This window comes from Lynx canadensis, chromosome E1, assembly GCF_007474595.2.
Source record: "Lynx canadensis isolate LIC74 chromosome E1, mLynCan4.pri.v2, whole genome shotgun sequence".
In the NCBI taxonomy this organism is placed as follows: domain Eukaryota; kingdom Metazoa; phylum Chordata; class Mammalia; order Carnivora; family Felidae; genus Lynx; species Lynx canadensis.
The window spans coordinates 45,023,000-45,043,103 of record NC_044316.2 but is presented as its reverse complement, the minus strand read 5'-3'; the positions used below and the strand labels follow the sequence as shown (position 1 = coordinate 45,043,103).

General features: G+C 36.0%; 1 protein-coding gene and 1 non-coding gene across 4 annotated transcripts in view; both read right to left on the bottom strand.

The window, feature by feature from the left end:
- Positions 1–20,104, bottom strand: part of TANC2 (tetratricopeptide repeat, ankyrin repeat and coiled-coil containing 2) — a 383,338-nt gene that overhangs the window by 164,100 nt on the left and 199,134 nt on the right. The gene's annotated exons all lie outside the window — the stretch shown is intronic.
- LOC115501967 lies at positions 9,243–9,349 on the bottom strand. Its single transcript, XR_003965006.1, has one exon. It is a non-coding gene; the product is annotated as a U6 spliceosomal RNA (small nuclear RNA).

The following is a 20,104-nucleotide window of genomic DNA, read 5'->3' as shown; positions in this document are numbered from 1 at the left end:
TCTTTTGTTTTTCAGAAGCCTTCTGAGGTGACTCTTGGTGGGCCACTAAACAGCTGCAGGATGGAAGTTAACTGCTGGAGGAATCAACTGTGTAATTAGAGGGATGGAACTTTCAGGACCACCTCCCAACCTACGGGGAGGGGAAAAGGGGCTGAACATTGAGTTAATCAGCCGTGGTCAATGATGTAGTCAAATGTGCCTTCATAATGGAACTTCCATGAAAGTATTAACCAATAGAGTTTAGAGAGCTTCTAGGTTGATAAACAGGTTCACCTAAACTCCACAAGGACCAAAACTCCTGTGCTCAGGACTTTTCTGGACCTCCCCTCATGTACCACTTCATTTGACTGTTCATTTGTATCATTAAGGATATCCCTTATGATAAACTGGTAATACTAAAGTGTTTTCCTGAGTTCTGTGAGCCATTTTGTTATTCTGAGAACATCATATAGAAGAAATTACACAGTACGTAAACTTTCGAGATTGGCTTTTAAAAAATTCAGCATAAAAAAAAAAGAGGTTAGAGTGGGAGAGAACCAAAGCATGAGAGACTCTTAAAAACTTGGCTTTTAAAAAATTCAGCATAAAAAAAAAAAAAAGAGGTTAGAGTGGGAGAGAACCAAAACATGAGAGACTCTTAAAAACTGAGAACAAACTGAGGGCTGATGGGGGGTGGGAGGGAGAGGAGGGTGGGTGATAGGTATTGAGGAGGGGACCTGTTGGGATGAGCACTGGGTGTTGTATGGAAACCAATTTGACAATAAATTTCATATATTTAAAAAAATAAAAATAAAAAAGAAATAAAAAAATTCAGCATAATGCTTTTAAGGTCCATTCAAATTATTGCACGTTTCAGTAGTTTGTTCCTTTTCATTTCTGGGTAGTAGTAACACATTGTATAGATGTACCACATTTTGTTTAACCATTTGCTCACTGAAGGGTATTTGGGTTGTTTTCAGTTCCTGGATATATATTTTTTATTTTTAAACATTATATATTGTTGAGAGACAGAGACAGAATCCGAAGCAGGCTCCAGGCTCTGAGCTGTCAGCACGGAGCCTGACGTGGGGCACGAACCCACGAACAGCGAGATCATGACCTGAGCCAAAGTCGGACGCTCAACCAATTGAGCCACCTAGGAGCCCCTCAGTTCCTGGATATTTTGAATAAAGCTACTATGAACATTCATGTAGAAGGTTTTGTGTGAACATAAGCTCTAGTAGATAGAGGCCAGGAGTTCTGCTAAACATACTACACTATACAAGACAGCTCAATAGAACAAAGGATTATCTAGCCACAAGAGTCAACTACTGAGGTTGAGAAACCTTGAAACAGCTAGAATAACTCCACCCTTTAAAATCTGTCAAACTGGGGGTGCCTGGGTGGCTCAGTCAGTTAAGCGTCCGACTTTGGCTCAGGTCATGATCTCGCGTTTGTGGGTTTGAGCCCTGCGTCCAGCTCTGTGCTGACAGCTCAGAGCCTGGAGCCTGCTTTGGATTCTGTGTTTCCCTCTCCCTCTCTCCCTCTCCTACTTGTGCGCTCTCTTGCTCTCTCTCTCAAATAAACATTCACAAAATAATAAAATTTGTCAAACTGGATGTACTATCAACACAGAGTCAGTAGGTAAACAAGTGTCCAATCTGTTATTTCTGAGGATTCTTAGAATTACTTCAATTTCTGGCTTACAATGAATTTTTAGTCTTTAGACTGTTTCCTTTATGAGGGTGGGGTTTGTTCTCTGCACTACTAGATCCTAATAATCTTTTCAGTCTCCATTATGCCTTTGTCATATGCTGGTGCCCAGACAGGACTTTACTGGGGATACACTGTGTATGTCAAGGGTGGGAAATATATCAAGGCACAGAACAAAGTAAATAAAAATATGATACCTCTCACATTTTTTACACATTATCTTTTATTAATTATAATAGCTAGCACATATGAAGATTAACTATATGCCAGGTACTATTTCTAAGTATTTCACAATGTATATTAAATCATTTAATTATCATAACCGCCTTATGAGGGTAGGCACTCTTACCCCTATTTTACAAATAAGGAAAGTGAAGCATAGAAAGAATAAGTAGCTTACTCAGATTCATATGGCTAGTTAGTGGCTGCCTAGGCGACCTGGATCTGGAACTCAAACTCTTAACCCCAGGTTACACTATCATCCTTGATCCCAGTCCCTTACCATGTTGATGGCATCACTCCCTATCACCCCTCTCCCCTGGGTACTTGCTCTCGTCACTCTCAAAATTCCTCTTAAATCCTCATACCAAATATTTGCTATAAAAATTCATCTTACATTTTCATACCAAATGTTTTACCCATATTTTTGTCTCATCCATGACCATCCAGGCAATGTGAAGAGTGAAGAGGGCGCCATCTTCATAACCAAATGTGCTCAATTAAGGTATGTCCCTAAACAAAGTATTTTCCTTGGGCAGAATTCTACTGCGGCTTCTTTAATAATGAGTTTGGAATATGATAAACAAAATAAGGTGATCACTGTAAGACCTATTTTACACAAAATAAATGATACATTCATACATTCTGTTGATTAAGACTACTTTATTTATTAAAAAAATTTTTTTAAATGTTTAATTATTTTTGAAAGAGAGAGACAGAGTGTGAGCAGGGGAGGGGCAGAGAGAGAAGGAGATACAGAATCCGAAGCAGGCTCCAGGCTCTGAGCTGTCAGCACAGAGCCCGATGCGAGGCTCGAACTCACGGACCATGAGATCATGGCCTGAACTGAAGTCGGACACTTAACCGACTGAGCCACCCAGGCACCCCAAGACTATTTAAATTTACAGCTCTTGTTTCACTTTGACCATTTGGGAGGAGTACATTTATGCATTAGGTTTTGTTCCGAGAACACTGAATGAAGAATACAGCACCCTAAGGACTAAAAGATTCTTCAACTTACATGGAAATGGAAAGGTCCATTAATAGTAAAGAAAACTTGAAGAAGAAAGACCTCTATTACTTAATATCAAGATTTAATATAATGCTAAAGCACCATGACAGAGTATGACTGACACAAGCATAGATAAAAACACCAATGGAACAGAATAAAGAATCCAGAAGCATATCTATACATACATAATTCACCTTATTTAGGACAAGGGTGCCAATGTCATAGTTTAGTAACAGAATGGTATTTTCAGTAAATGATGATGGATCAATATGATAGGAATAAAAATAAAACCTGCCCTTACCTCATACCATATATAAAAATCAATTCCAGTTAGATTATGGACCCAAATATAAAAGGTAAAACAATGAATTTTCTAGAAGACAACCTAATAGAAGATCTTCATGACCTAGGACTTGGCAAAGATTTTTTTAAATAGGACACAAAAAGCACTAACCATTGGTTTTTTGTGAAGTTTATTAATAAGAAAAACTTCTTTTCACCAAAGACACCATTAAAGATGGTAAAAAGGTAAGCCACAGAGTAGGAAAGGGTATCTTTAATTTATATATCCAACAAAGGGCTTCTTTCTAGAATATATAAAGAATCCATACAAATCACTAAGGAAAAAAAAAGACAATCCAACTAAAAGGTAAACAAAAAAAATCTATATAGGCATTTACAAAAGATGATGTCCAAATGACCAATAAGCATATGAAAAGCATATGAAAAGCATATTAACATTGGGAGATGAACACCAAAATCACAATGATTCTGCACAATTGCATATGTGCAGTGCAGATAGCACACAAAACAAACAAACAAACAAACAAACAAACAAACAAACACCCTGACAATATGGGGTAAAAGAATACTTAAATACTGCTGTGCTGGTAGGAATGTAAATTGGCAGCTTTAAGGTTTGGAAAAAAATTTAAGCTGAACATTCTGAAACTCTACCAGGTCCACTACTAGGTATATACCAAAAGGAAAATTATATACATAGGTGCGTCAAAATGCATGCAAACAAATATTAATAGGAGAATTGTTCATAATAGCCCAAACTGAAAATGTCCATTAAGAGTAGATACACAATGAAATATGAGATCAATAAAAAACAATCTCACAAATATACTACTGAACAAAAGAAGAGAGATTCAAAAGAATACACACTAAATGATTTCATTTGTACAAAGTGTGAAAATGGGGAAAGGAAATAACTGAGAATGGTACTCATAATTGTGGTTATACTTCTAAAGAGTGGATAATGATGTGAGGGAAGCACGAGGAAAACTTCTGAAGTGCCAGGAATGTTCTATTATCTTGATTTAGGTTGTGGTTATATGGGTGTGTACACTTCATAGAATTTCGTTGAGACCACATAATTATGATTGGTGTACCTTTCTGTATTTCTATTTCAATTTTTAGAAATTTCAGAAAATGTTTTACGGAAACTAGGTTTGAGAATGAAGCAGTATGCACAATATCTGGTTTTTTTTCCTCCAAGAAAGAAGTCTAGAATTAGGAAAAAGAATGCTATACGTATTTCAAAATTTAGTACAAAATTAGAAATTACTTGGCCACTCCTCTTGTACCAGTTAACAACTTAAAGCAGAGCAAAGCCATACAACTTGAGAGAAGCCAATGCATATAAGAAATATTTTATAAATTAAAGGAAGTACTAGAGAACACAGAGAAAGAAACAATTAAATTTGTCTTGGCAGGATGGAGGCAGGAAAAGGAGGGAAGATCTCTTGGAGGAGGTTATACCCAAAATTCTTATAATGGATGAAGTTGGTTCTCTAACAGTGGAGTTAGGGAAAAAGAGCAGAGGGAACAGTTTTCAAATTTAAATTCTATGTGATTTACTAGTTCAACAAAATACAGAGCTCTAAGTTCAAAACGGATTAAATGCACTATATTTAATGTTTAGAAGAGCATTTTAAATTTATTTCTGGAATAATAATATTGATAGTAGTACTACTAGTAGTAACAACAATAGCTAACACTTACTGGGATATTAGTGTCTTGTACTTTTCTAAGTGCTTTACATGTAATTAAATCATTTAACCTTAACAACATTCCCTATTTACAGATAGTAAAAGTGAGGCACACAAAGACTGAGTTCTTGCTTGTCCATGGTTACAGAGTTAGGTAAGTGACCGTTAATACTGAAGTTCAGTGGCTGTATGGCTCCTGAGCCTATGTTCTCAACTACTTCATTATTTTGTCAGGAAATATATGATTGCTGAATACAAATTGTTTATACGGTTATTTTACTTATTTTTATCTTTAATAGCATCCTGCATTATCTGATGACAGACAATAAATATAGCTTTCATTAAGTCATTAAGCATTCATTAAATATTTACTTTTTGCGTGTCCAGTGCTGTCTCAGGTGTTACACGTACCTTTATGAGTAAGGGGTACAGCCCCTATTCTTAAGGAGGTTATAGTCTCAAGAAGGAAAACAGAAGATCAATTAATTAAATCGTAGTAACTTATATCAGAAATATAATGCAGGCAAGAAATAGGATGCTGTAAACAAGAAAGTGCTGAACATTTTGGTCCTTATTTTTCTTGATGATACCAATTCTTTCAGGGATGGTTTACACTTTATATTTGCAAAATAACATCTTCTATTTAAAGTAGCCAAACCGCAGAGGGATTAGACAATGACTAAAATTGTGTCAAGAAATGAATGTCTAACAGCTAATGTATCCAAACCCTTAATCTGCATCCCTAACATGGCAGGCTACACAGGGTCTCAGTCTATAGACTCTCTAAATTCTCAGCATTCTCTTGGCATTTTCACATCAAGCTGTTTACATTTTCCTTTACGATCCGTTAATTATAAACTGCTTGTTCTCATCTATTGCAAAACTCAGAAATTTGTACCACATTTAATCAAATAAAGAAACCCATTCTTTCTCTCTAACAGAGTTATAAAACCTATGATTAGCTTGGCCCAAATGCCAAAGCAAACCTGGTTATATTTTCATTTTAGTTCTTAAATGATTACCTAAATTTTTTATTTTCTGATGAATATTAGAAAATGGGTGTCTGTTAAAAGCAGGGCTGTTATTTGTCACAGTAAGTGTTGAAGCCAGCACGTGGCTTTGCCACATTCTCCCAAAACTGAGCTCCAGTTTTATTATATAGCTCTGGTTATTCAAGCTTCTGAACCCCTTTGTAGTAAATTAGAAAGCAAAAAGATATATTCTTAGTAGAGAGAAATCTATGTCATTGATACATATTTATAACATATTAAATTATTTCATTTTGCCTTCCTCTGGCTTTTTGGGTTCATTTCATTCACTCAACACACACTAAATGAACATTTACTATGTACTAGTCATTTACTACAATAAGCACTGTGGATACAGTGGTAAGCATAAGGCAGAAAATGCATTAAATTGTTCAGATGGGTGTTTTTGATAATTTTAGTGTTTATTTTTACTTGATTGGATATTTGAGAAGAAATGTTTGAGGAATAATTGTCAATCAAAAGCTCTCAATGGAAAAAATGCCCCTATGATCCATCCATAGTTTAACTTTTTCTTTTCTCTAGGGCAAACAACATATCATCCGTGTCATTATAAAAAAATGTTACTTGGGGGCGCCTGGGTGGCGCAGTCGGTTAAGCGTCTGACTTCAGCCAGGTCACGATCTCGCGGTCTGTGAGTTCGAGCCCCGCGTCGGGCTCTGGGCTGATGGCTCAGAGCCTGGAGCCTGTTTCCGATTCTGTGTCTCCCTCTCTCTCTGCCCCTCCCCCGTTCATGCTCTGTCTCTCTCTGACCCAAAAATAAATAAACGCTGAAAAAAAAAAAATTTAAAAAAAAAAAAAAATGTTACTTGGTTAGGAACCAGATAAGGCATTTGTTGTATTAGAGAACTCAGTGTATACAATTTTAACTAAGAAAATCAGCATCATTATTCTGTTAAGATACCAGAAAATAGCATCCATATTTTATGCCCTTGACTGTAATGGAAATTTTACTTGTATGTAAATGAATTCTAACCAATGTTCTTTAAGACTTATAAATAGAAAAATTACTTCTATAAAACAAATATCTTTAGATTTTAAGGGTAGCCTTCTGTTCTACTGTAGCCAAAGATGATTTACATGGATTAGTAGAAGAGTAAGTCTTTAATACATACACTAGTCATTTTGTGGTAAATGCAAAAATGTACTGTGTGGCTTTTGATATCTAATGTTTTAATAAAACATTAACCAGCAGATAAGAACACTCCTTTTAAATTGGTTTGCAACAGAGCCAAGCAACAGAGAGCCAGACTGTAGTAAGCTTGTGCCTCACAATTCTCTTCAAACATGAAAAGAAATTCTCTAATCATTTTGCACGATGATTCCTATTCCCTATTTTTTTTTTCTGGCAACAACAGAAATATCAGTTTCATCTACTCACATTTATAATTGAACTTTTATGGCTACTACAGAAGTTAAGATCGAAGCAGAAAACATAATAATGCTGAACTTATCTCAATGATCTATGAAATACATTTGAGATGTGTGGCTGGATAAAACAGACATTTTTCCTCTCCAAGCTAATGGTAACAGGTCAAATGAGGCCAGATGGAGATCAGGAACAGAAAGGCAAGCTTTCAACAATTTTGTATCATGGGTAATATCATAATCACAATAGGCAAAACTTGCAAAGTCTGATGCAAAATACAAATCAGAGATTTAGTTTCCAAGTCCAAACAGGAGACAACTTGCCCAAAGAGATGGACCATGAATTAACTCTAAAAGCCTGATTGAAAAGAGAACTTCTTTGTATTTCAAGTAATCACCTAGGTGTAGCTAACAATACCATTTCAATTTCTTTTTTTTTTCAATTTCTTTTTTTTAATATTTATTTTTGAGAGAGAGAGAGAAAAAAAAACACAAGGGGGGGAGAGGAGAGAGCGAGAGAGCGAGCAAGAGAGAGACAAGATAACAGAAAACAGAATCTAAAGCAGGCTCCAGGCTCTGAGCTGTCAGTGCAGAGCCCGAGATGGGGCTCGAATCCAGGAACTGTGAGATCATGACCTGAGCCGAAGTCAGCCACTTAACCAACTGGGCCACCCAGGTGCCCCACAGCTTCAATTTCTTATTATACAGCTCCCAGAATTTAAGGAGATTGGTTTATTCAAAGAGGTAGTGTTCTAAGACTGTTTTAGTGTATAGTCTGTTCCCATGGAGAGCACAGAATGAAAAAGATGTTTTGTTTATACACTTTACAATGTGTATGCAATCTAAAAATAAAAATGCTAGAATTTTCCCCCCAAAGGAAATGGTGGTGGCAGGGACCTTTCAGTAACTGGAGACCCTCTGGCTGATGACAACCAATAAAAACTGGACAAAATACACCTTAAAAATCTTTTTAAAAGCATTAAAGACCTAAGAAGATGGTAATAAATCAAAAGACAAAACCAGGAAGAAGACGGAAATCCAGAAGGGAGATCTCTGCCCAGCATGGATGGCCACTTGAACGCCAGGGGCATTAGTTAACAGGGAAGAAATGATTGAACAGCTAAGCTGTGCTTCCGGCCGTCTCATAAGGTCGTAAGAACAAAACTGAAGTCTAAGCTCTGCCAAGAGTGGGAAATCTAGTAAAGCACCCTACGCTTTGGGCTGGAACCCTTAACCGTAGTCTAGGAGTAAAGATAAACCAGAAGTAAACTAGGCTTTGCAATTCTGACTTGTGTCATTTGATTAGCCCGGAATACCACCAACTCTGAACTTGGATCAAAATGGCCCCAGGTGGCAGAAGCAAATACAAATCTTTTCTCAAAGGGGGGGAGGGGGAAGCACTGTCCTATCTTTAGGTAATTTCTACAAATATTTTCAAATTAAAATAATTAGGGGTATGAAAAGACAAAAGAATTATTAGAAATAATAAGCAAAAGTAATTGTGGCAAAAGGTGACTGGGTTACAGTACTGTAGTTCATCTCTTAAGATCATTCTTAACAGAGCCTTGTACAACTGCGGTAGAAAAGAGCTAGCTAGTGTCTGTGGGACAATGATTCATGGGGATGGAGGAAGGAGACAGCAGTGGAAGAGCTACAAGAATGAGTCATCGGATGATCACAGTGTTGGAGATGGCCAATATTTCCCTAACACCACTAGAAGTTATTGGTTGAAGAAAGTCTCCCTTAGTTCTTTTCAAAGTAACTTCATGTTTCTACTGTTCAGTCATACATAATGTTTTCTCCTTTCACAGCTAGCCCCAGCAGCTAATAACAAATGATATTCCAAACGGTAGCAGATGTAAGCTAAAAAAATGATCGAAATCAGGAACTCTCTTTTTTTTTCTTTTTAAAAATATGGAGTGCTTCACGAATTTGCACATCATCCTTGCACAGGGGCCTTGCTAATCTCTGTATTATTCCAATTTTAAAAGTACATGTGCTGCCAAAGCGAGCGCTAAATCGGGAACTCTTGATCCAAGGTCCTCTGCTACCTGCTCTTTTGGGAAACTATGAATCCCCTGAAACTGTATGTTTTAATAGGGAGAGAGTACAGGAATTTTTCATTCTTCCATCCTCCAGTGCTTCTTTGCTACTTCCTAAAGAAAGTAACGACTCCTGGTAGCCCATAGTCAAGGCTGTAAATTCAAATACTTTTGAGATAAAAAGCAGTTTTGATAGATCTGTCATGGCTGGGTTAATGGTAGTAGGAAATGATAAAGTGTATTGAACTGCAGAGTGTACAGCCAATGTGAGGGCATTTTCACCTTAATTTTTAAAAATATGCTTGCCAAGCAGGTTTTTGAACAATTGTCTAGAAAAAGTTGTCTACTATTTTAAGGTTAAATAGAAGTTAGAGGTTAGGATGAAGGTCTAAGTTTCCCATAGTTCTAAGGACTACCTCTCAGTATGGACCAGAGGACAGAAAAGTAGGGAGGAATGGTCCAGGAGATAGATGGGAAAACTAGATCCATGTGAGGCTATCAATGACACAGGTCACTGTCAATCCTCAATTGAGGAAAAATAGCCTAAGTTGGGGAAGATACATAAGAATCCAAAGAATCTTTAATTACTCGACCCATCTCTTAAAAGTGGTGAATCTCTCCTACTTAACCCTTCCTTCTCTTTCAAATTACTGCCTTCTTTAACTCACCTAGAGCCTAAGTTAAAGGATCAACTTTTAGGGAATCTCTCCAGTTGCAGAGGGGAATATTTAGATGCCTTGCTTGAGGGTATGAAATGGGAGTAAGCAATAATGCAACTTCGGTAGAACACTCTACTCCAGCCTTTCTTGTTAATTTTGGTTTGTTCAGACCAGTTTTCAGATAAAATTATTACCTAAGGCAACAGACCTAAAGGTTTTATTAATTTTTTGAAAACCTAGGTATCATGCAAAATTTTTTATGTAGGTGCAATTTACTGGAGAGACGGTCTACAAACTTCATTGGTAATCATTTTGTAATATATACATGTATGAAATCATGCATATTATATACCTTTAACTTATATAATATTATATACATCAATTATATCTCAAAAAGCTGGAAAAATTTTTTAAAAATATGCTTCCTAAAAAACAATAAGTAAATTTATCTAATATTTAATAATCCTGTAGTCTTTCTACTAATAATTTTAGACATAAATAAATGGGCAAAAAGTTGCCCACACATACACAAACATAGTTGTTCTCTCTTTTGCTATTTAGGGATTAAATTTTTAAAAGATTATGGACTCTACATAGTAATTCATCAGTCTGGCACTTAGCTAAGAAAACAGGCTTTTAAATGCTAATAATCTTCTATCACAACACTCTACTTCTGATTCTCTCCCACTCAAGTGGGAATCACTGCAGAGATAGGATATATAGAGACAGAAAGTACTCATTGCTGGCAACACTTACAGTAGTATTTCCTTGCCTACACAACTGCCTCCAGTGTACAAGAAGTACTATGTGTATATTGATGTATGGTGATGACTATTTGGCTGGGATAAAAAGCAGTATTTGACAAGCTCAAGAATCTTGAATGCTTCACTGAAATCTCTAAGACTGATGTTTCTCACTGAGTGTTCCTTTGGGTTTTTAACTGAGGTTTCTAATGTCTGCTTTGAATAGACATACATTTGAGATACAAATTATGGTAAAGAAGCGTTAACTTCTATAATGTGGTATTTCCATATTATTCCCCTACTGGCCTGGATTTCCTCATCCATAGCACAATTTATTCTAATGTGGAAAGCTAGGTATTTATATACTGGTCACAGTAAGGAAAGTATTATCCTCAAAACTCATATTTGTCTAAATAACAAATTTACTCCCCTGCTGGCTTCCAAACTGGGATTTATTCTAGAAACTGAACACAAAAACAGCATGATCTAATCATGTAGGCTTAAAGAGAAAAGCACCATTCTAGGAAGATTTCACTGTACTGTAATAGTCAGTATAGACTGGGAAAGACCTACAGATAGTTATATGAAAAGTAGCAGGTAAGTTTTAAAAATAAAATGGGTAGGAAAGCAGGAATTCTGGTGAACTAGTAGCTAAAATCTTTAAAGATTGGTAGGATCTCAGAGTGTACAGAAGCTGCATCAAGGAAGGGCAGTGACTGGTACAGTCTGATGATGTGAGATGTAAAGCTGAAGTGCTAGGGAAGAAAGTAGGGGAATGGTCTAGAATTGACTCTCCTGGGTTAGCTCTTATTAGAATTTTTTGGGGGTGCGCATCACAAGAATTTAATACTTTCTTCAGTTGTTTGAATGTGGTATTTTCTTTTCATCTCCCTGAGAAATTGAAGAACGAGGGGTCAGGAATCCAGCCTTACTGGTGGTACTGAAGCTATGTGTTTGCAGTAGCTGCCCTTTCTTCAAGGACTCGTCTGTCTAATGCCAAAAGATATGCTTATAGCACAAATTGTTCCTTACATCATTCTAATGGTTTCCAAATAATCTGCTGAATGTTTTGGGTGGTGTGTACGTGTTATCTGACACAGGAGCTCTTAGGAGAATTTGTGTATGTTTCATATACTCCTGATTTTCTGTCCTTGATATCTACTATTACTTATCTCTAGTATTTGCCTCTACTTTTTATTCTGGTATTTTCCTTGTTTGCAAAATGTCCCAATTTTTAGTAGTTGCTATCATTTTATAGTTGACCATTGGTTCATTTAGTATTTGTTGAGTTTTAGATAGCAGTTATTGGTCTGAGCACTAGGGATACAGTGATGAAAAAAGTGGACAAGTCCCACATCCATAGATCTTGTAATTTAGCGTCATGCATGTAGCATAAACTAACATCTCAGTTCCCTGGATTACAATTCAGGAAATCCTGTTCTAAGTAAGGATATCTGTTCTCATATAGTAAATATAGCTTAAGATGGTAAGTGGATATAGTAATTTTCTATAAGGTATATGATTTGTGCATGCTTTTTAAGCACAAATATGTTTAAATACTGGCCATGTATTGGTGAGAAGTAATGTTATACTTTGAAAAAATTTTTTGAATAGTGGTCGGAAAGAAAGGAACAGTTCAAAGGGGGTGGTAAGTTATCTTTGTTCTTTATTCCTTCTTTCTATGTTGATCAAGAAAAACAAATCAGTACTAAGAGATAAATCAGCAAATGTTAGCTGTAGCATCAGAATCTTTTTTTTATTAAAAAAATTTTTTTAACATTTATTTTATTTTTGAGAGAGCAAGACAGAGCGCAAGCAGGGGAGGGGCAGAGAGAGACACAGGATCCAAAGCAGGCTCCAGGCTCTGAGCTGTCAGCACAGAGCCCAGTGTGGGGCTTGAACTCATGAACCATGAGATAATGACCTGAGCTGAAGTCAGCACATGACCTAGGTGCCCCAGCATCAAAATCTTAATATGGCACTACGAGACAGATTTTTCTAAGCCCAAGCCTCATGAAAGTGGCATAAATTACTTTCATTGAATACACTTTTCTATAAAAGTCAAAATCCATTACAGTAAACTTAAAGATATAAGAGCATTGGTTATAAATTGCTTAATAGTGCAGATTAGTAATTTATAATCTGTAAATAATCTGTATAGATAAAGCAAGGGAAAGACCTGTAGATAGTTATAAGAAGGACAGCAGAGAGTTTCTGAATATTAAAAGGGTAGGATACCAGGAATATATGGAATTTTTCTATTGGAATGCAAGGCTGAGAAAGATTTATGCTTCCAGACCATGGAATGGCACATATAAAATATGTAGGGGGGAAAAAAACAAGAAAAATTTGTTGCTTGATTTGAACAGCTTTCCTCAAAATTCCAACTTACTCCCTTAAGTATAGATTGGACCTAGTGACTTGCTTCTAGCAAACAGAATATGGCAAAAAGTGATAGGATGTCACTTTTTTTCAAGTTTTATTTATTTAAGTAATCTCTACATCCATGTGGGGCTTGAGCTCACGACCCAGAAGTCAAAAGTCATGTGCTTTTCCAAGTGAGCCAGCCAGAAGCTCCATCACTTTTGAGATGATACTCTAAAAGCTCGTCCCTTTCATTTTGCTTGCACTTACTCTGCCTTTTGCTTGCTTGCTCTCATGAAGCAAGCTGCCATGTTGTAAGGTGTCCTATGGAGAATCCACATGGAAAGGAACTGAAGGCGGCCTTTTGCTAAAAGTCAGTGAGGAACTGAGACCCTCAGTTCAACAGCCCACAGGAAACCGAATCCTTCCAATAATCATATATATATAAACTCAAAAGAGGATCCTTCCTCTGTTGAGCCTTGAGATGATTATAGCTCAGGCTGTCAACTTGACTGCAGCTTGTGAGTGACCCTGAGCCACAGAGAAGCTAGATTCCTGACCCATGGAAACTGTGAGATGGTAAACGCTGTTCTTTTAAGCTACTAAGTTTTATGGTAATTTGTTATACAGCAATAGATAACTAATACAAGGATCTATTCTCAAGGGTTCTTAATGAAAATAAATAGACTTTAACCAACACTTCCCATAAGTCTCATAAGCACAAATATTGTAACGCATCACTTCTAGATAAGGAAAAACACATGGACATTGGGCTGCAGGAACTTATATGCAGCTTAGGAAAATAAAACATAAAAACCAACTTTATTTTCAGAAGTAAGTTTATAATACTATATACATGTGACAGAGAAGTTATTAGTCCTAACAACTGATGTTCCAGAAGCTGAGCTAAGTAAATTATGTATATTATCTTATTTAATCATCACAAACACCCTATGGAGTAGGCAATATTACTATCTTCATTTTACAAATGAGGAACCAGAGGATTAGGAAGATTAAGTAATAAAAGTTACACAGCTAATATGTGGCACAGCTAGAACTGAATCCAAGCTTGTCTGATCCCAGGGCCTGGGCTATTTACCACAGTGAAAAACCGCCTCCATTAAAAAACACCAAAACCCAAAACCCATACAACTTAGCATCTATGCATATACAATAGATTGCTTGTAAAAACAACCAATGAGTACAGGGTATAGCTGTAATTTTATCTTCTTTGCAAAGTACTCTAAAAAGGCTGATAGCCTTACCCACAACATTCTTAGATAAAAAGTCATTAAAGGTTCCAAAAAATTATAATAATTGTAGCTAAGATTTATATAGCACTATGGACCACATGCATAATTGTTTTGATTATTTCACATATTTTAATCTATACATCTTTGCAGCATTCCTATGGTGTAGGTAATATTATAATCTCCATTTTACAGATAAGGAAATTAACTATACTTACGGGTAAGTAATTTGCTCAAGTTCACACAAACAGTAAGTGACAGAGTTAATATGTGAACACAGCTGCTCTGGCTCTAGGGTCTGTAGTCTACACTAGTGCATTTTACTCTAAACAAGTGCATTTTACTGCCTCAAAACCGTAAGTTGAAATAGTTTTCAGTTAATAGAAAAACTGTCCTTTTGGATATCTAACTTATGGATCTAAGCACCACATTTACAGGCTAAGTCTTTAGAATCTGTGATGCAAAACACCTTGAGAAAAGTTAATTTAAAAGTTAGTGGGATGAGACTACTCTTCTTTTAAACAATGATAAAATGTAAGTCAGGAAAACACCTAAAAGCGATCAAAGTGAAACACTTTATTCAACAAAGCATCTGTCCATTGAAATAACTTTCTAACATGTTAAGAACTTATTACTGGATAAGGAAGTGTGGGGAAGAAAAGCTTTTCATATTCATATTCTAGTTCTTTGGCATGCTTATTTTCATAACCAGTAATCAGGCATTGTCCCTCTTACTTAAAATACACCGTAATGTGTTCAGTTTCTCTCTCTGCTTCTGAGCTCTACTTTCTGTACTGACTTTCACATTGTGATTTGGGCAGTGCTGTGTTTCAGTTATTCCCTTCAGTCCATTTACAAGTCTGTCCACTGTCCAGATTTTAGCTTTTTCTTTTTTTTTTTTTTTTTTGGTTCTAATAGTTGTGCCATTAACAGCCTCTGTTTCATTTCAACCTTTAAACAGTAATTCTTTTTTCCTTTTTTTTTTTTTTAACATGGGTAACGTATGTGTCTCAGACTACGTTGGGAGTCTGTTATAGAAAGAAGCACATATGTACATTATAGAATAGTATTGTGTATAATAAGGAGTTTAGAGACCCCCCCTAAAGCTCACCAATTTAATTCAGATTAAAAACCCTGCTTTATACTTATTGTATTTACAACAGAGTAGACAAAGGGAATATAAACAAAACATAACAGAAGATGTGAATTACAAGACAAAAGCTTCTGGTCTCTATATGCCAATGAAAAATCCTATTAGAAGGTTTTAATAAGCAATCTTAAGTATAAAATTCAAAGCAAAACAAATGAAGCATGCCTAACTAACAAAGATTTGATAATGTTTTCAGAAAAAAAAGGAAAGAAGATAAAACAAATCATCAAGGTTCAAGGAATTATTCACTTTATAGAAAACATTTATCTATAGTGGCTTGTACTTGTGTGACAGAATGTACACTGCTGCTCAGAAATCCAAAGGAAAAATCCTTTACACATTAAAAAACATGTAATATGAATATGTGCCAAATAACTACCATAAAACGCTCTTCCATTCTTGAGTTTCAAATACATCCTAATTTTATTGTCGCCTTAAATAACACTGTCCTTTGAAGGACAGTGCCATTTTAAAAGAGATTGAAAAGGATGTCTTATAAAAAGATTAATCTCAAATGTCTCTGAGAATATTCAGTGTGGATAAAAGCCTGCCTGTTTTCAGAACACTAGTCTGTACTTTGGCCCTTAACCCTGCACATGTAGTCAAAAGTCCTATAAAACCGTTGACTTGTTCTGCCATGTGTGTCAAGGGTCTACGGTTGAAATGACGCATTATTATAATGTACAATATGAAAACTTAAGAAATGAAGATATAAATGAAGAGTATCACCATCCTTTAGTGACATCTGATTACCAAAAAATTTCAATACAAATTTGTTTTGCAGAAATTTTAGAAAGTGAACGAAGTGTAATGATATTAATGGATAATAATAATAGGGAAGGTGCTCTTATTTATTTTGCCTGAACCAAGCATTTGGCATATATGCTAATTTTACTTAAAATTAACAACCCTAAGAGATAGACCTAGCATAAAAAGGCCTATTTTTACCACAAGTTTATAGACAAAGAATTCAAGGTTATGAAAGTTACACAGAGTTACTGCTAGAAAGTAACAGAGTCAGAAATTAAACCAGATCTAATTCTAGAACTTGAGCTCTCATTCCTAACATACGCTTCCGAAGAACAAAACTTAAAACCACCTACAATCCCACCAACCACATATACCCACTGCTAACACGAGCATTATCTCACCAATCCCACTCTCTCCTGACTTTCCAACCAAATCTTGATTCCCTTGCTCTTTAGGCAACCCATGTTTTCCCTATGAATGTATATATTCAAGTATCTATACAAATACATATTTGTTAAGTTACAGAAAAACATCATGGTATATACAATGTTACTGTGACAAGAAACTGAGGCACCAAGACATTATATGACATGTTCAGGATCATATGACTAGCAGGGGAGAAGTCAGAACTGAAACACATACATTTAACTAAAGATGATCCTAAATCTTTACATCTTTTCCCCCCGATTATTCAGAAAACACTTTAATATCCTGTGGTATACTTCAGGATTATCACTATAATAATAAAAAAAAATAGTTAACATTTATGAGCATTTTACTATGAACCAAGCTTTCTGCTAAGTGTTTTATATTTATTAATCTGATTTAAGATTATTACTCCCATTTTTACAGATGAGGAAACTGAAGGTCAGAAAAGGTTAAGAGTCTTTTCTAAAACCACACAGCTAATGAACAGTGCCATAAGCAGGAAAGTTAGAGTGTAGGATGAATCTGTTCTTTTACCTTGGGAATTGTTTTTATTAAAATCACTGATATAAGTTGGTTACCCTAAAAACAGACTACAGCTCAGCTTCATAGTTAAAAACTGAATTTTCTGCTTTTTAATTTAAGGATAGTTAAGCGGTATCTATGGAATTTAAACAGTAATAGAATTATGGGCAATCAATTTCTGGGCCACATTGTGTCCACTTGAAGAGTTCAACAATAAATTCTGCTTCTGACCCTATACAAACCACTTAAATTCTCTAGGTCTTAGTTTCCGCACTGTAAGACGATTATCAAGCACAGTTCACTTACCATCCGCTACACTCTGGTAGGTCAGTTATGTAACACCATCAATCATGTCCATGGTTTCAAGTAAAGAACCAAAACATACTGTTTACTTGTGTTTTTCTCACATTTTCTGCATACAACAAATCTGATTTTGAGGAACAGTAAAACTTAAGTTAGGTATTTTAGAATCTAATGAAATGTAGACTGAATTCCTTAATTTATTAAACAAATATTCTGGATTGACAGCTACGTCCCAGTGTAGCTTTCCGTGGACTTTACAGACCGAATATCTAGTTCTGGTTTGATCCACAATTTCCTTTGTGGAATCAACGTTAAAAACTATGTGTAAGTACACAGGTACAAAAGGACAAACCAAGAGACATATCCCTTTCTTAGACACAAAAGCTTTATTCTTCCAACCTAAAATACAGGCATCAAAAGGCTGGAGTTTAGATAATACAGAAATGACATCCCGAATAATGCCTCAGAGGTCAACAGCAGAGGGAACCCTACAGACTTCCAGCACTATTCACTGGACTGCTTGTAAGCAGCCTGCAGCAGTCCTGTGACCAGCTGCTCCTCCAAGTGTGCAAGTTGCACCAGCAGCTTCAGCAGCACCTGGGAATTCTTGAGCCAAGCAAATCCTCAACACAACCCAGGGTTACTGAATCAGAAATTCTGACGGTGGGCCCAGAAATCTGCATTTAAACAAGCCTTCCTGGTAATTCAAAAGCATGCTAAAATCGGAAATCCACTGCTGGAGAACCTCTGGTTTATGACTGTTGTGTCTGTGAGATACACTGTTTTCCTAAATTTGTATGTGATCATGAATAAAGCAGATGGACAAGAAGAACAACAGATTTAACTGCATGATACAAATATAAGTATACAATAAAATATCTCTGTTCTGTTAACATATCCTATGTAAGAGAAATTAAAAAAGAATGGATTATTTGTTTGCTTTGTGAGTATACTGGATTCATCTGGTTATTGTGAAGTATTGGTACATGAAGAAGGTAATAGCTTCAACTCCCAGGTCACTAATCTTATCTCAGTAGAAACTTATTTTCAGAGAGTTTAATAACTTTATTATAAAAGAGTAAAAGAGTAAGAAGTTTCTGTGCTTTAAACCTTTCAGATAAGAAATGGAGAGAATGAGGAGCATGGCATTTAACATTTTGGCACATGTTTTAGTTTCTTCCCGGCTTTCTGAAAATCTAAACTGAAGTTTAGTTTGGTTCAATTCCAATTCAGCAAAGATTCCTATTTGTGGGAAACATACATAAATAATAACGTGGATAAGATTTTTCATAGTGATTCAGCACTGGCATTGCCACAAACAGCAACTACCTTGCCTTCTGCCGATAATAGCTACATTAGATTAAAGATGTCAGATAGGCAATCAGGAAGTGAAAGATTAGTCTCCCTGACATTCTGACTTGCAAATCTGGAAAAGAAAAGGCCTCTGACGGTTTCTCTGCCAAAACTCAAGGCAGGGATAGGGAATTAGTACATTTATTTAGTTTATTATACTAAAATTTGCATGAAGAAATGCAAAGCACACTATTCCACTGCCCAGGCAGTGTGACAGTACCTCAAAACATGAAAAAGATTCTTTTGACCATGTGCTACCGTGCCATTTAAAGAGCTATTCTGTTCCTTTTAGAAACAGAAAAGCTGGTTCCTAATATATAACCGTGCTTGTTTTAAAAACAGTCCTCTACAACAGTGGATGAAGTCCAGGATTCTGCAGCCTCAAAGTAAAATCCCCAAGGTGTTTCAATATTTAAAACTGATTCATACAATCAATTTCTCTGATTAAGTTTGGCCCAGGTTTTCGCCTAGTCTTTTTTTTTTTTTTTTGAAACATGTCTCATCTGACTTCAGAGCTCTATTATCCTGACATTTCAGATTAGAGCTATTGACACATTCCCTAGAACTAAAAATTATTTTATTCTGCTGACCCCTAATGCTGTAAATATGTAGTGGTTTCATTCTCTGTGGTTTAGGATCAACTTTAATGAGCAGGAATAAACAAAAGACCTAAAACCAAGTCTTCTAAGGCCCTCTACTAAAGCTCTGGTCTGTATCCTCAACTAGATCTTTGAACATTTCTGACACATCTCTATAGACTCACTGTAGAGTGAGTGTAAAGGATGTTGCCAGGCAACTCATCTTGGTTTGTAAGAATCTAGGCATTGATAATGACTCTGTCTCAGCCTGGCTCCCACAAGAGAAGGGTTTTAGTGAACTCCCACACGTGCTCACAGCCCACAGGCCATTCATGAGAAGAGGTATTTCCAAAAGTGAATGTCCAGGAGTCCAAATTGGGAACCTATAAGGTTTCTTTTCTAATTTAAGTTTAATGTTTCCAACATCACAACTACTTTTTGTAATTGTCCAGAAATCCAACAGGGATTAGAAAAAGTGGGTCATAGATAAAGGGCTAGTGTTAAATGAACCTTTTTATTCATATCTTTAATATTCTTGTTTGCACATGGCCAAAGCGGTATTTCTTCAAGTATCTCAAATCACAAAAATCACCCTGAAAACTATCTACCAAAATTATTTTAATTCCT